This window comes from Phyllostomus hastatus, unplaced genomic scaffold (genome assembly GCF_019186645.2).
Source record: "Phyllostomus hastatus isolate PE091 unplaced genomic scaffold, TTU_PhHast_1.1 phas_contig_38, whole genome shotgun sequence".
Lineage (NCBI taxonomy): Eukaryota > Metazoa > Chordata > Mammalia > Chiroptera > Phyllostomidae > Phyllostomus > Phyllostomus hastatus.
The window spans coordinates 38903192-38917687 of record NW_025333869.1 but is presented as its reverse complement, the minus strand read 5'-3'; the positions used below and the strand labels follow the sequence as shown (position 1 = coordinate 38917687).

Here is a 14496-nt window from a genome sequence, read left to right as displayed (position 1 = left end):
TAATTTTGTGAGTGTTGTAAGACAAGAATACAGTTCCCTTTTCCTACTTGTGGTTATCCAGTTCCTCCAAACCATTTTGTTGAAGAAACTATTCTTTCCCAAGTGGGTATTCTTGGCTCCTTTGGCAAAAATTAGTTGGTCGTATATGTAATGGTTGAATTCTGGGCATTCTTCTGTTCCACTGGCCTGTGTGTTTGTCAAACACCCAAGTGTCCATCAACAGATGAATGGGTTAAGAAAATATTAAGCCCTGGCTGGTGTAGCTCAGTGGATTGAGCACGGGCTGCGAACCAAAGTGTCGCAGGTTCGATTCTCAGTCAGGGTACATGCCTGGGTTGCAGGCCGTGACCCCCAGCAACCGCACATTGATGTTTCTCTCTCTCTCTCTTTCTCCCTCCCTTCCCTCTCTAAAAAAATAAATAAATAAAATCTTAAAAAAAATTAAAAAAAGAAAAAAAAGAGAAAATATTAATATAATTAGTAAGTATAATTAAAAAATAATTATATAATATGTATATTATCCAGCCATGAGAAAGTAGGAAGGAATACATGTCATTTGCAACAACATAGACCTTGAGGGCATGCTAAGTTAGATAAGACAGACAGAGAAAGACACATATTGTATGATATCTATTATATGTAGAATCTTAAAAACCAAACCCGTGAAAACAGAGAGTAGAATCCTAATTATCAGAAGCTCAGTGGTCAAGATTTAGGAGAGATGTTTAAGGTTACAAAGGAGCAACTGGTAGATAAGTAAGTCCTGGAGATCTAATGCACAATATAGTGATGACAGACAATAATACCATACTATAAATATCAAACTTAAGATATTAGTTCTTAATTATTCCCTCCACAAAAAAGAAATGATGATTATGCCATATTATAGAGGCAGATGCCTCAATGGTAATCACTGTATTTTACTGCAATGCAATATATTGGGGAAGAAAAGAAGCCACATACTAAACCCGACAAGCTCAGAGGAGGCCTGAGGTGGCAGCTTACAAACTCAGAGACCTGAAGTAACCATGTAGGATGCTCTGAAATTAAAACTTTCTAACTAAAATTACTTCATAGTGGGTAATCATGTCCTAAGCCAATATTTATCCCTAACAAAGGTCAGTCTCTGCCTTAACTGATCCTGTCCTCTTTTTTGCATCTACAATAACATACCTTTGAAATGTCAAATTTCCTTTTTCCATACTTCTCAAAGCACAGGCGCCACACCAGAGGGAGCCCGCAAATCCCCTCATTGTTTTTATTATCCTGTTAGTTGTGGACTGGGAGCTATATTGTACACACCTGTGTAAAAGTGTCTATCATTTTACTTTTTATCCAATCCCAGAGGTTTCTACCCCCACTTTGCTTTCTCCTGCCCCCAATCTATCACCCGTGAATTTTTCGTAACCCACTTATGCATCATCTTTTGATTATAATGCATAAAATAAGGTGCTAAACTACCATTCTCCAGAGCATTTCTCAATCCATTGAGATTTTGCTTCCTGGTTATTACCATCAGTTTGGTTCAAATATACACACAAATATTCTCTACAGGTTTGAATGTTTCTTACATTGATAATAGAAATGTATCAAATCAATATGATATACACCTTAAAGTTACACAATGTTACATGTCAAATATATTTTAATTGAAAAAAAAGCAATCTTGAAGCTCCCCATTAAAAACATTAAGAAGTACTTCAAGCCAGGGTTAAAGCAAGAGCTAAGACTGCCAGCAAGAGGGTCAGTCACTTCATCTCGGTTAGAACAGAATTTCAAAAATGTGGGGAACTCTCCTCACAATAAAGCAGACATAAAGGAGGTAATGTGGACTTACACAACCCTTGAGTTGCTTCAGTTCAATAATCCATCCAGCTTAAGCATGCTTGCCACTTTTTAGTTTCAAGGTGCTCTTTTTCCTCTATTGCTCATTTTCACATAAACTTTCATTGTGTTTCTCATTTTAAGTAATTTATGTAACTCTTTTTTACTTATTTGAAAAAAATTAAAACATTTATTTTTTGTCAACAGAAAATATAGGTAATTTATGGAAAAGCTGGAGATGAAGGCTCCAAAAGAGTTTCCAAAGTGTGTCAGCTAGTAGCATGGAGATCTGCTAGTAGCTAGTAGATCTGTAGATCTGAGCTAACAAAAGTGAAAACTCTGAAAAGAGCCATTGATTGTGTGCATACTGTGTGCAGACAGGATGAGAAGATACTAGCCAAGACATTGTGACACAAGGAAAGAGTCACTAGAAACATCTCAATTACCACATGCAAGCTGTAAATTCCCTTCACCAGATTGTGCAGTGATCTATGGACAATAGGCAAGACAAAAGAAAACACTGCTAACACAAGTGCCAGGTATTTGAATTGGGAAGTTCAACATGAGTATTTGATCAGAGGGAAATGTATTGATGGGTTCCTTGCTTTCACCATCATACATTTCTAATGCAGAGTGGTAGGTGTTTTCTGCAGGCCTCCTATTTATTGTACATTAACCAAGTATTTTGAGAATATTGTAGCTCCTTTCATTAAATGTCAGGCATAAACCCATTAATAGTTTTGTGGAGATTTAATTTTTAAATATGTTTATTGATTTTAGAGAGAGAAGGAGAGAGGGGGGAGAGAGAGAGAAGAGAGAGAGAGAGAGAGAGAGAGAGAGAGAGAGAGAGAGAGAGAGAGAGAGAGAATGATCAAAGTGGGAGAGGAACATTGGTTGGTTGCCTCCCATTCACTCCAGGACCCAGGACCAAAACCACAACCTAGGTATATGTCCTGACCAGGAATTGAACCCCCAACCTTTGGGTGTTCAGAACATGCTTCAGCCAACTGATCTACCCAGCCAGGGCTCACAGATATTTAACGGCAGTGTTTCTTAAGGATAATTATAATTAAATATTTTCTGCTGTATGGAAGCACTACAAAATAAAATGGCCTCAAAATTTGTGAGCAGCTTATGTTCTGCTTACTTTAATAAAGGTTGTAAGGGCAGGTTTCATTTCATTTATGCTTTTGTTTCTTATTGGTCTTTTTACATTAATTTTGGAATAATAAATATACCCACGTACATGGACAACAGGGTGGGGGTTGATGTGGGAGTGGGGTGAGACTGTGGGAGAGGGTGGGGCAGAGGAGAACAAAGGGGAAAAATTGGGAAAACTGTAATAGAAGAACAGTACACCTTTTAAAATCCTCCTTAATATTAGGATATATCTAGGAAGTATTATTTCAGGTTTCATTAAATAAAAATTTTAGGGAAATTCTCCTTAATATTGTTTTAACCTTGACTGGTCAGATTAAATGGTATATTGATTACTGAAATAAATTTAAAAGCCCTTGATAATTGCAGACTGAATGCCACAGTCACAACTGGCTCAGTTTATGAAGAAGTCAAGACTCTAACATTTGATTCACATTAAGTTGAGATATCAGAGTGAAAAACTCTGGTATCTCAATGTAAAGGGCCCATTGGTAGCACTGGTTCTGCTGCTCAGAGACAGATGGGTTTCATCCACCCCTGGCCCCCAGTGTATTTATTTGTTTTAAGGGACTTAGATATTGCTGGTGTGTAGAGAGATTTCTCCTTTTACGTATTTACAACTTCTAATTCAGGACAGATAGAGAAGTCTAATACTTTTTTTAGCACCAGAACTATGAAAACAAAATAGACCTCATTAGAGCTTCCTATGACCAAATTAAAGGGACAGATGACTATATTCTGGAGCCAAAATGTACTGTAATGGCATAAGGAGCCTACCCTTGTGAGCAAAACTCTCCATTGAGGCTACTGCCACACATACTTGATCATCTCAACTCTGCCAGGTTTGGGAGCAAACAAGACAAAGATTCAATCATACACAAGAACATGTTTAACTATAGTTAACTTTTTTATCACCCCAGCATTTCTTCCACATTCCATTGATAATAACAGCCTATGGTCCTCCACTGTATGCTTTGATATGTAAATCAAGAGGCCTGCTCTTACCTAGCCAAAAGGTGAACACAACAGAGAATCAGGAGAACACCGGTGAATCCTACTCTCATTCCCAGTAATTGGAATTGTGAGTGCAGTGGCACGGGACTGGGGAAAAAAAGAATGGACTTCATTCAACTGGTGAGTCTCTGTCCACAATGTCAATTTATTTTCTCTACTTAGACCCTTAGTGCTTTACTGCAGCATTTTCATATACCACTCTCATTCTCAAGTCTTCTTATCAGTTTTGTGGGCTAATATCCTCCAGATAAGTTTCTTTTATGATTAAACTGGCTAGCATTGGTTTCTGTTAGTGGGACCAAAAAAAAATCATAATTAACACAGCATACCAAGTGTACGAGAAGGACCTGTACTCATTCTTTTTTTTTAATCTTTACCCAAGGATATGTTTCAATAAACATGTTTTTAGAGAGAGACAAAATGAGAGAGAAAGAGAGAAAGGAAGAGAGAGAGATATGTTGATATAAAAGAGAAACATCGATAGGTTGCCTCCATAAGCTCCCTGACCAGGGATTGAACCTGCAACCTAGTGCTCCGACTGGGAATCAAACCCCCAACCCTTCTAATGCACAGGGTAACACTACAGCCAATGGAGTGTTATCACCAGGCCAGGGCCAATCCCTTTTGTTCTAGACCAAGTTGGTTGTTTAAGCTCCAAATAAAAGCAACATTACTTTGTTCCTCTTATATTTGTTTTCATAGAAATTAGATGCTTCAGGAATGACACTAAGATAAAGTATTTTAAACTGATAAGAACAGATACTAGACTTGATTTTAGCCAAAAGGCTAAGAAGCAATGACATAAAGTATTTTAAAAATTACCAAGAGCCCTGGTTGATGTAGCTCATTTGGTTGGAGTTTTGTCCTGTGCACCCAAAGGTTACAGGTTCAATTTCTGATCAATCTGAACATATACAAAGCAGTAGATAAATACTAAGTTGTTTCACCCTCACCACGTTTTTTTCAATTGCAATGATAGCTTTACTATGTATTCCCCAAAGCAGTTCTCGAACACGCTCACTGTCATCCAAGTAAGATAAGTAAGAAAGTCATTAGTTCAATGTGCCACAAATTATTTCTAGGAAAATACTTGATCTCTTTTGAGGAATATCAGCAAGAAAGCCCATACCACAAGAAAGACATATTTAAGACAGATAAAACTGTGAATCAGTTGTTATACTTTGAATGTCATGGAAAGTTACCGATCTGATCTCAAATATAATACAGAAATATTTGACATATGCTGAGATCTCACCATTTGGTAGACTGTGGGTTAGTTGTCTCCTTCAAAATATATAGGCTTTGAGTACTAGAAGTGTTTGCTCTCAAAGTAGGTATAAAACCCAAAATATCTCTCTTGAAGATGGGAATTTTTTTGTGCATTACTTTTTATAATCATAGCTAATAAACTGTGTGATATTTCACTGTGTAATCAATATAATCTAACAAAAGTGAGCTAACTGTTCTGATAATATCAGACATTCTTGGAAAATTTTTGAGAAAGGATATCTCTAAAAAAAAAACTATCAAGCTTCTAGCTAAGGAGAAGGGCTTGAGGTACCATGGTTTGAGATGTGAATAAAAATGTGGCCTTTTTTTTTCCCATAACTTGGCTATTGTGAATAATGTGCAATGAACATGGGAGTACAGACATCTTTTGATGTACATCAAAACCTGAATGAAGAAGATGTTATATATACATATAAATGTTTGCATGTCCAGAACAATTCTAGCCACTGTTAATGTAATGAGAATGGTTTATGCAACATCCTTGTAACCTGGCAGCCAAGGAGAGTGGACTGGAATGCACATGTGTGAACAATGATGACTTCACAGTACTAGTCAGTGGGGGTGGTAGATGCTGTTGAGTGAGCATGTGCACTGTGTGGCCATCACATTCAAAATGACTAAGCAAGAAGAGAAAGAAATGTGCATTAAATTCTGTGTTAAGCTTGAACATTCATCCATGGAAACTATTTGGATGATTCAAAAGGCCTCAGCTATAGGAAACTGGTGACTAGTAGCTGCATCATGACAATATACCTGCTAATGCATTATGTCTTATGCAGTTTCTTTGTGAAACATCACATCATTCAGATGCCTCAGCCTCCCTATAGCCCAGAATTGGTGCCCTGTGACATCTGGCTTTTCCCAAATCTAATATCACCTTTCAAAGGGAAGAGATTTCAGACCATCAGTGATAATCAGTAAAATATGTTGGGGCAGCTGATGGCTATTGGGCAAACTGTGTGAGGTCCTAAGGTACCTACTTGGAAGGAAACTGAGGCATCATTGTCATACATGCCATGTTTCTTGTATCTTGTATCTTGTATCTTCAATACATGTCTGTATTTTTTCATCTTAAATGGCTGGATACCTTCTGGTATCTAGAATACACACACACACACACACACACACACACACACACACTCTCACACACACATGCACTCACAGAAAATGAAATATTATTCAGCCATGAGAAAAAAAATACCACTGCTTAAAACAACTTGGATGAATCTCGAGGGCATAGTGCTAAGTAAAATAAGTCAGAGAAAGATATTTTGCATTATATCACTTGCATATGAAATCTTAAAAAGCCAGGCTCAGACAAACAGAGCAAAGTGGTGGTTACCCATTACGGGGGCATTTGGAGGAGGTGGGTAATGGGCAGATATTGGTCAAAGTGTATAAACTTCAACTTACAAAATTGACAAATTCTGGGGAATTAAAAAACAGCATAGTAATTATAGCTAATAATATTGAAGGTTACTAAGAGAATAGATTTTATAGGTTTTCATTACAAAAACAAAATGACAATTATGTGATGAGGTGGCATTATTAGCTATCGCTATGGTGATGATCATTTTGCAATATATGAATGTTACACATTAACACATTTTATACATTGAACTTACACAAGGTTATATGTCAATTATATCCTAGTAAACCTGGATTAAAATGTGGCCTCTTTTGTATTCATTAGTTGATAAGGCAATTGTAAAAGGAAATTCTGGAATGTAAATCATTTTCTAACAAATGAGAACCAACTATTCTGGAAACATTTGTTAGCTGTATCACAATAGCACTGAAAGATACCGACATTTGATTGGCAATAAAGGTCAAAATCAGAGAAGAGACCTACCATGCTGCAGCAAAATAGAAAGTTCTTTAGAAAAACAGCATTGACACAATGTCCCAAATTTATTAATATGGGAGAGAACTTGGTATGCACTGTCTGCAGTAAAGAATATTGACAGCTCAACAAGGAAAATTCACCACAGATACCACTTTCTTTCTCATTTCTAACTGAAGGAATCCCTTTGTAAATAAAGGCCATCATAAGTTTCACAACATTAGACATTTGAAATCTAGGCCATTTATAAAATATCAAACATAGATTACATGACACACACATCACTCATGAAAATTAACAAATTTACGTGGATACTTGTCAACTTTAGGAAGAATCCACATTTCTTTGAATACAGTATAACCTTTTCATATTCCAATGCCTTTCACAAGGTACTTATTATCAAAATACATGTGTCCCTAATATATTCATTCATGTGTTGTTACTATTAAAATGATACTTTGACAACTAGTGAAACACTATTCATTGAAATGAAGTAATCCTTAAGGAGCAATCACACTAACATATGTTTCTAATAAATGTACATGAATTATTGATCCCATGAAAAACATATTCTAAACAACAATGTCAGCTTTTCATTTAAAATAAACTATTATTTTTCAATATTTGAACTACTAAATATCAATTCTCTAAATTTTTATACTTACCACTGGATTTAAATAGCATAACTCACTAACCATCTTTACCATCTGCTTCCTCTAAACACATCTTTTCTTCTGGAAGGAAGATAGTGCTTTGAAAGATAATTACCCATATGAAGAAATGTTTCAAACGCAAGATTCCTTCTTTGAATTATCTCAACAGCTGTTGTTATGTGTTTACATTTAAACCAAAGAAACCTTACAAAGATATGTTGTACCACTTCAAGTAATTTAGGTTTGTCAAAGTACAGGGAAAACACACTGGCAAATAATTCAAATAAGCTTGTAACTCTCAGAGACAAGGGACTTTTGAAAACAAAATGCAATCTTTAATCAGTGAGGCACAGAAGAAATCTATAAATCAGAAGTGACCAGCCTTTGCAAGCATGATGTGTAGGACAGATGATTTAGTCACGTGCTATGGAAAGAACTATTGGCACTCATTCAGCAGTAGCTGTGACACAGTCAGTCGAAGGGTAAATATTGAGGGTTCCATATGAATTCGTGTTAATTATGTGATGCTGTGAAAAAATCATGGACTTTGCAGTGAGGCATACCTGAGTTTTAGTCCCAGACTTCTCAATTTACCCGCAGTGTGTTTCACTTAAATTCTGTGAACCTCAGTTTCTACATCTTTAAAATTAAGCTAATAAATGCCTATGTAAGAATTTTGTTTAATACTCAGAAATATAAACTCCAAATGGATATCAGTATTTTCCCATGTAGAAAAAGGCTTTGTTCAATTAGTATATGCCAAAATAAAATGAAAAAGTACTAAATCACCAAAGCTCTTCTATTCCAATTAGTTACAGAAGAATTCACCAGCATTAGCAGAAAAGAGGTCTGAAATCTCTCACTTGGTCTCCCCCTTCCTGCTGAACTTTTCCTAATCTTCTGAAAGCTCAGGTAGTCCAAAAGAGAATTAGTCTCACTCCCACACGCAGGAAGAGAGAGTTCTATAATCTAAGATGATGCTGGAGTACTCTAGGAAAATGCTGCAGTTGCCCAGTTCCCTGGAAAGATCTCTGGTTTTCTCTGAGACAAAGCTCATTCTCTCAATTCCAGTTTCTTTCTAAGTGCCCCATGTTGGACTCCACAGCAATTATATACATGTTTAGTGCTCCTTGTTCAGAACCACACACAGCCAGCCTCAGGAGACCTGGAAAAGAACTAGTTCCAATTTTATAATCTCAGACTCATATTCTCCTTGGAGTTATGCAAAGTAAAAAAAGTAAAATTAATGTACACACTTAGGGGTTACATTCTAAAGTTACAACATGGATTTGGGTTGCACAGTATCTAATCAACAAATTTAACCCTGCTCTGCCACATTTTTAAGTAAATAACCATACACATAGAATGTACTCATTATTTTTTAACACATGGTATATGCAGGTATTGTGTGCATCTATTCTAGTAGAAATGTGACATTTTCCTGAGAATTACAGCAAAATTTCCTGGTGTGATACAAAAAAATGCATTTTGCTTTTTAAAAGCCCTTTAAGCTCTATTTAGCCTGAATCGGGACACCTCTCCTCTGCTGAACAACCACAGTGCTTCGGACGGACTCATTGTGCCTGTTCTCATGTGAACTCATGGAACAGCAGGGAAGGATATCACCAGTCAAACTACATAAATTGGAATTCGTGGCTGGTGAGGGGTGTCCCCCAGGGAAAACTGGCATGATATTATCAGACAAGGAAACAAGGCAAAAAGCAGATGTTTATGTATATAAGTATATATAAATATATGTTAAAGCATGTTAATATTTTTTACTTTCCCCATATCTTATACCATATTGGTTTTGGCCTGAGTAGTTAGAAGCTGAATTTAGATGAACAAATTATTTATATATAGATTATTATTTTAATTTTTTGGCCTCTGATTCACCGAGTTCACCATACCCCATGCTGAATTCATCAATAGCTTTCCACCTGTCACTTGAGTCTTCAGTCTTTCTTTAACACCCAAAATACCTCTGTCCAGAGAAGGAAGTATGCCTGCATTTCAGAAGAGAACAAACCTTCGGCTATCCAAATGTGACTCAAAAATCATGTCAAAGGAAAACATAGGAGAAGAAAAAACAAGAGAGAAGCAAAGACAGCATAAAGCTAGCTCTAGTGTATAAAAATGGTTTTCCTTCTCTGCTCCCCTTGGGAAACAATAGCTAATTCTAGAAACTTTGGTGCTCAGAAAATGAGTAATCTTTTCTGATCCACAGGAGTCTGCTTCAATCTCTCCTTCCTTGTTCTATCTGGCTCCATACCTTAAAATTAACACTTGAATAAAAAGTGTTTTGTTTTTCTTCCCCAAGCCCCTCCCTCTTTCCTACCTTTCTTTTCTAGCCTTTTCATTAAAGCTCCCAGGTATGGTAATGCCTAATAAGCACCTCATAAACTTCCTAAGAGTCTATTTAAGAAACACCTGACAGGTCTGCCCCTGCACACCTGTGATAAGTGTAATTGGGGCCCCCGTGAGTCTGACTAAAAGTTCCTAAGGGAGCACTGGCTCCCCAGCATTCTTTAACCCTCAAAGCAGACCCTCACAATTCCTCTGTGTAATCAGCTTAAGGATAAATATAGATATACATGGCCCCACATCCTTTAAGCCATCTATTCTAGTCCTCTGTAAACTCATACTGAGGCAAGAAACAAATTTTAAAAGTACATCGTTCTCCAGAGAAATCTTAAATCCTGCGATAGGGCTAAGAACTACCTCTCATCTCTGTCTTCAGGGACTGAAATCTTAGAAAAGACATCCTATGCTCAAATATCCACCCTTGTGTATATTTCTCCATAGGAAGTGGACACATTAGAGACTTTCCCATATGATTGGGGATATAGAAACAGCTGGAATCAGCATAGGGGCAAAACCCTGAAGACATCCTACACTCCCCACCTGTAAATTTAGCTTCTCCATTGTGCCTCAACTCCTTTTGTGAGTCAGGAAAGGTTCCTATGTGATTTCTCATTATAGTAGACTTAAACCACCACCAACAAAAAGTAACAACCTTAGCTCTCTCAACTCCAAGAGTCTGGAAAATAATTTCTCATTATATTCTAGAATCTAATGTCAGGGTCACAACTGATGATGTGCTTAATTTTTCTCCAGTTGTCCTTGCTGATACTGGTTCTCATAGCAGGAGTAGTCTCTGTGGTGTCTGACAATCCATATCTACTTCTCTATTCCTAAGCAGTTATTGGGGTCCTTGCATTTACAGAGAGGTTTCTAAAAAATGCTATATACTCGACTTCCAGGAATGAACCACCATTTGAACCCCCTTCCTTCTTGCATCCACTACTAAAATGCTGTATGGACCCCTGCATCAATTTTTGAATATTCTTCTACTATGAATACCTAAGGTAATATACATATTATATATAATAAACTATGCAAATCGCTCCTATTCTTCAGCATTCCCTATATCCTCTCATTTTGCTGTGTAAGTTTACAGTATCCTACCAATCTGAGTTCAGCCATATGACTTAGTTTAACCAATGAAAAGTGTGAAAGCACTCAGTGTCTGAGCTTGCCCTATTTTTTGTTCTCTTTTATTATCATGATAACATGCCATGTTAGCCCAGAGGATAAGAGGCATATGAAGCACAGCCAAGTAGCCCCAATATTCTCAGTTAAGGTCAGTCTAGATCAGTTAACAAACAGCCAGAACTCAGATGCGAGTGAGCCCGGTCAAGTCAACAGAGCTGTCATGGGGACTGTCTTAGATGCATGAGCAACAGTTGCTTATTCTTTCATGCCACTAAAGTTTTGAGCTTATTTGTTACACAGCATTATTTCAGCAATAGGTGATTGATACAAGAGCCATATACTGATTTTTAATATCTGATCACTCTTCCCATGTCTGTGTCCATATTCCTTAAAATGGCAATGATTACTTACAACATCAAGTCAACATCACGTCACAATCACCAAAAATTAGTTGAAAAATAATCAGCTATTGGGTGTGTACTATATAATTATATTAATATGTATTCACAGGAAAACAATAGTGTAATGATAAAATGTATAAAGATAAAAGTAATTGTAACTGAAAAATTACTTGTAAAGTTTGTAGGTATTACTCTAATACAAGATCTAGAGTAAACCAATCAAATTAGGACCACATTTATGGAAGGCTGCTTACTTTTGCTCTTTAAAATATTCATATAAAATGCTAATATAATAATGAAAATATCAACAAAATTGTAAAAAGATTAAAATAAATATATATATATCTTTATTTGGATTAAGATGCTTATTATTCATATTATTTTTTCTCATATACATAAAAGAGTCACTAGCAGGGTATACACAGAAAATCCAGTTTTCATTTGAAAATTTTCACCAGCTAAATCTAACCTGTGCTTGGGAGAATTTGCCATAGGTAAAGGAGCAAAATAAAAAATAGATAATGTTCTTCATGTTCAAGTGTATTGTCCATGGTTTTGTGGGTTAAAAAAGATAATACTGATTCAATTGGAACTGGGAGGCACAGGGATATAGATATAGAAATAGATATAGATATAGATGTGTATGTATACATGTATGTATATAGACATATGTATATGCACACACATACACACATGTATAAATGCATGCACATATACATATATATATATTTTTAATATCACCATAAGTCTTTTAAATGAGGACCATTTTTATTGTCTGTGCACAATAAGGGTATCTTACCTTAGATATGTACACCTATTCAATATCTCTCAAGACATCAAAAGGTAAATATCCCAAACTTTACCAATATTTTATATAAAGCTTCTTAAGTAACTATGTATATACATTATCAATTCATTAAAGTGAAAAAGTATCTATTATTAATATTAAAAAATATTAGTCCTTAATACCAAAATGTATTATATCAAACTTTAGCGGAAGTAAAAGATAAATAATATTTAAATCTATGTAGGAAGATACATTGTTGTTAAAGATTTTCTTCTTTTTTTGCTCTTGAGTTTCTATACACATACACTACATTGCTTTTTGTGAATTCTATATTTATTAATATATTTATTCAATTAAGTGGTAACACTTATGACATAAGGTGCTCTCTCACTTCTTCAGGTTTATTAATAAAAAAACAATGACTGATTTCTGGGGTTACAGGAAATGACTGTCTCATCATGGCCATTAGTCATCATTCTGCGATTTTAAAATGTATGAAGCAAAACTGGAAACTAGATGAGAATATGACTTCTACGTTCTCATCAGTACATCAGTGTTAGGAGTTTTTTTAAGAAAATCACATCACTTGGGAAGTTCAGAGTCAAACCCCGTAAAGCAACTTTTGAAAGAACCATATGTGACATGTTCAATCACCAAGCATAGGCACTTGATTATGACACTGTTTTACTATATGCCATCAATTAGAATAAAGGCTTCTAGAAAAATGTCTCCTATAATAAAAGACTCTATCAAAAACCAGATGAAGCACAGACAATGTATTCTCAATAATATTTTCTAAGAATCCACACATCAGATTTTAAATGTCTAATAATGCTTTATTTATAGAAATCAAAGATGTGAAATATAGATTAGTCATAAGAAACAGCTGTGTCAAAAAAACAAATCTGATTTATTCATTTAATAAACAATTGATGGCATTGAACAGGTCACTGCTGTTGGGGATATAAATATGGAAAATCTAAGTATAGCAGCAGAATTTCTAATGAAGGAGATACCTTCTTGAACATGGCGAGGCACAGGTTCCTGAATCTATGTCAACAAAGTGAAAAGACAAACCACAGTTCCTTATCATTTATTCTTTAATATAGGATTTTATTAGAGTTCGCTTCCTCTAAGAGTGTGCGTGTTACAAAGACAATAGCTCTTATTATTTTAAAATAATGAGAATAAAATCAAATATGGAATGGCAAGTCCTGATATAATCTTTACACTACAGTAGTGCTTTTTTGGTTTATAACCACTGCACTTATGTTTTCTAACTCCTTCCAAGGGTAACTATGTAAAGGTATTCATAATGCTATATAACATGATTGGAGTTGTTTGCTCTAGATTTTGCTTGTGTAGCCTAGAAGTGTAACATCAAAAACTGGGTCCTTAAACTATCTGCCTTTGAAGATTTTACCTTCAGATAGAATATCAATTTTTTTAAAGATTTTATTTATTATTTTTTTTAGAGAGGGAAGGAAGGGAGATAGAGAGGGAGAGAGAAACATCAATGTGCAGTTGCCAGGGGTTATAGCCTGCAACCCAGGCATGTACCCTGGCTGGGAATCGAACCTGCAACACTTTGGTTCGCAGTCCATGCTCAATCCACTGAGCTACGCCAGCCAGGGCTAGAATGTCAATTTTAATGTACTAAGTAGTACTTGATCTCCTTTTTACAAGTGTATCATATAATACAATTTGATTAAACCATTCATTTTTAAAAATTAGGAAGAAGTCTCTAAAGAGTTGATAACAAGTACATGCTAAAAGCAGTTTATAAATCACATACCAAAGTTTAAAGCATTTCAAAAATATTCTACATAAAGATAGAAAGAGAAAGCCCTGGCTGGCGTAGCTCAGTGGATTGAGTGTGGGCTGCGAACCAAAGCATCGCAGGTTCGATTCCCAGTTAGGGCACATGCCTGGGCTGTGGGCCAGGTCCCCAGTGGGGGCCACGTGAGAAGCAACCACACATTGGTATTCCTTTCTCTCTCTCTCTTTCTCCCTCCCTTCCCATCTCTAAAA

General features: G+C 35.9%; 1 protein-coding gene and 1 pseudogene across 1 annotated transcript in view; both read right to left on the bottom strand.

The window, feature by feature from the left end:
- PCDH15 (protocadherin related 15) overlaps nucleotides 1–14496 on the bottom strand; it is a 782416-nt gene that overhangs the window by 757793 nt on the left and 10127 nt on the right. The window lies entirely within an intron of this gene.
- Nucleotides 4572–4794, bottom strand: LOC123821211 (annotated as a pseudogene).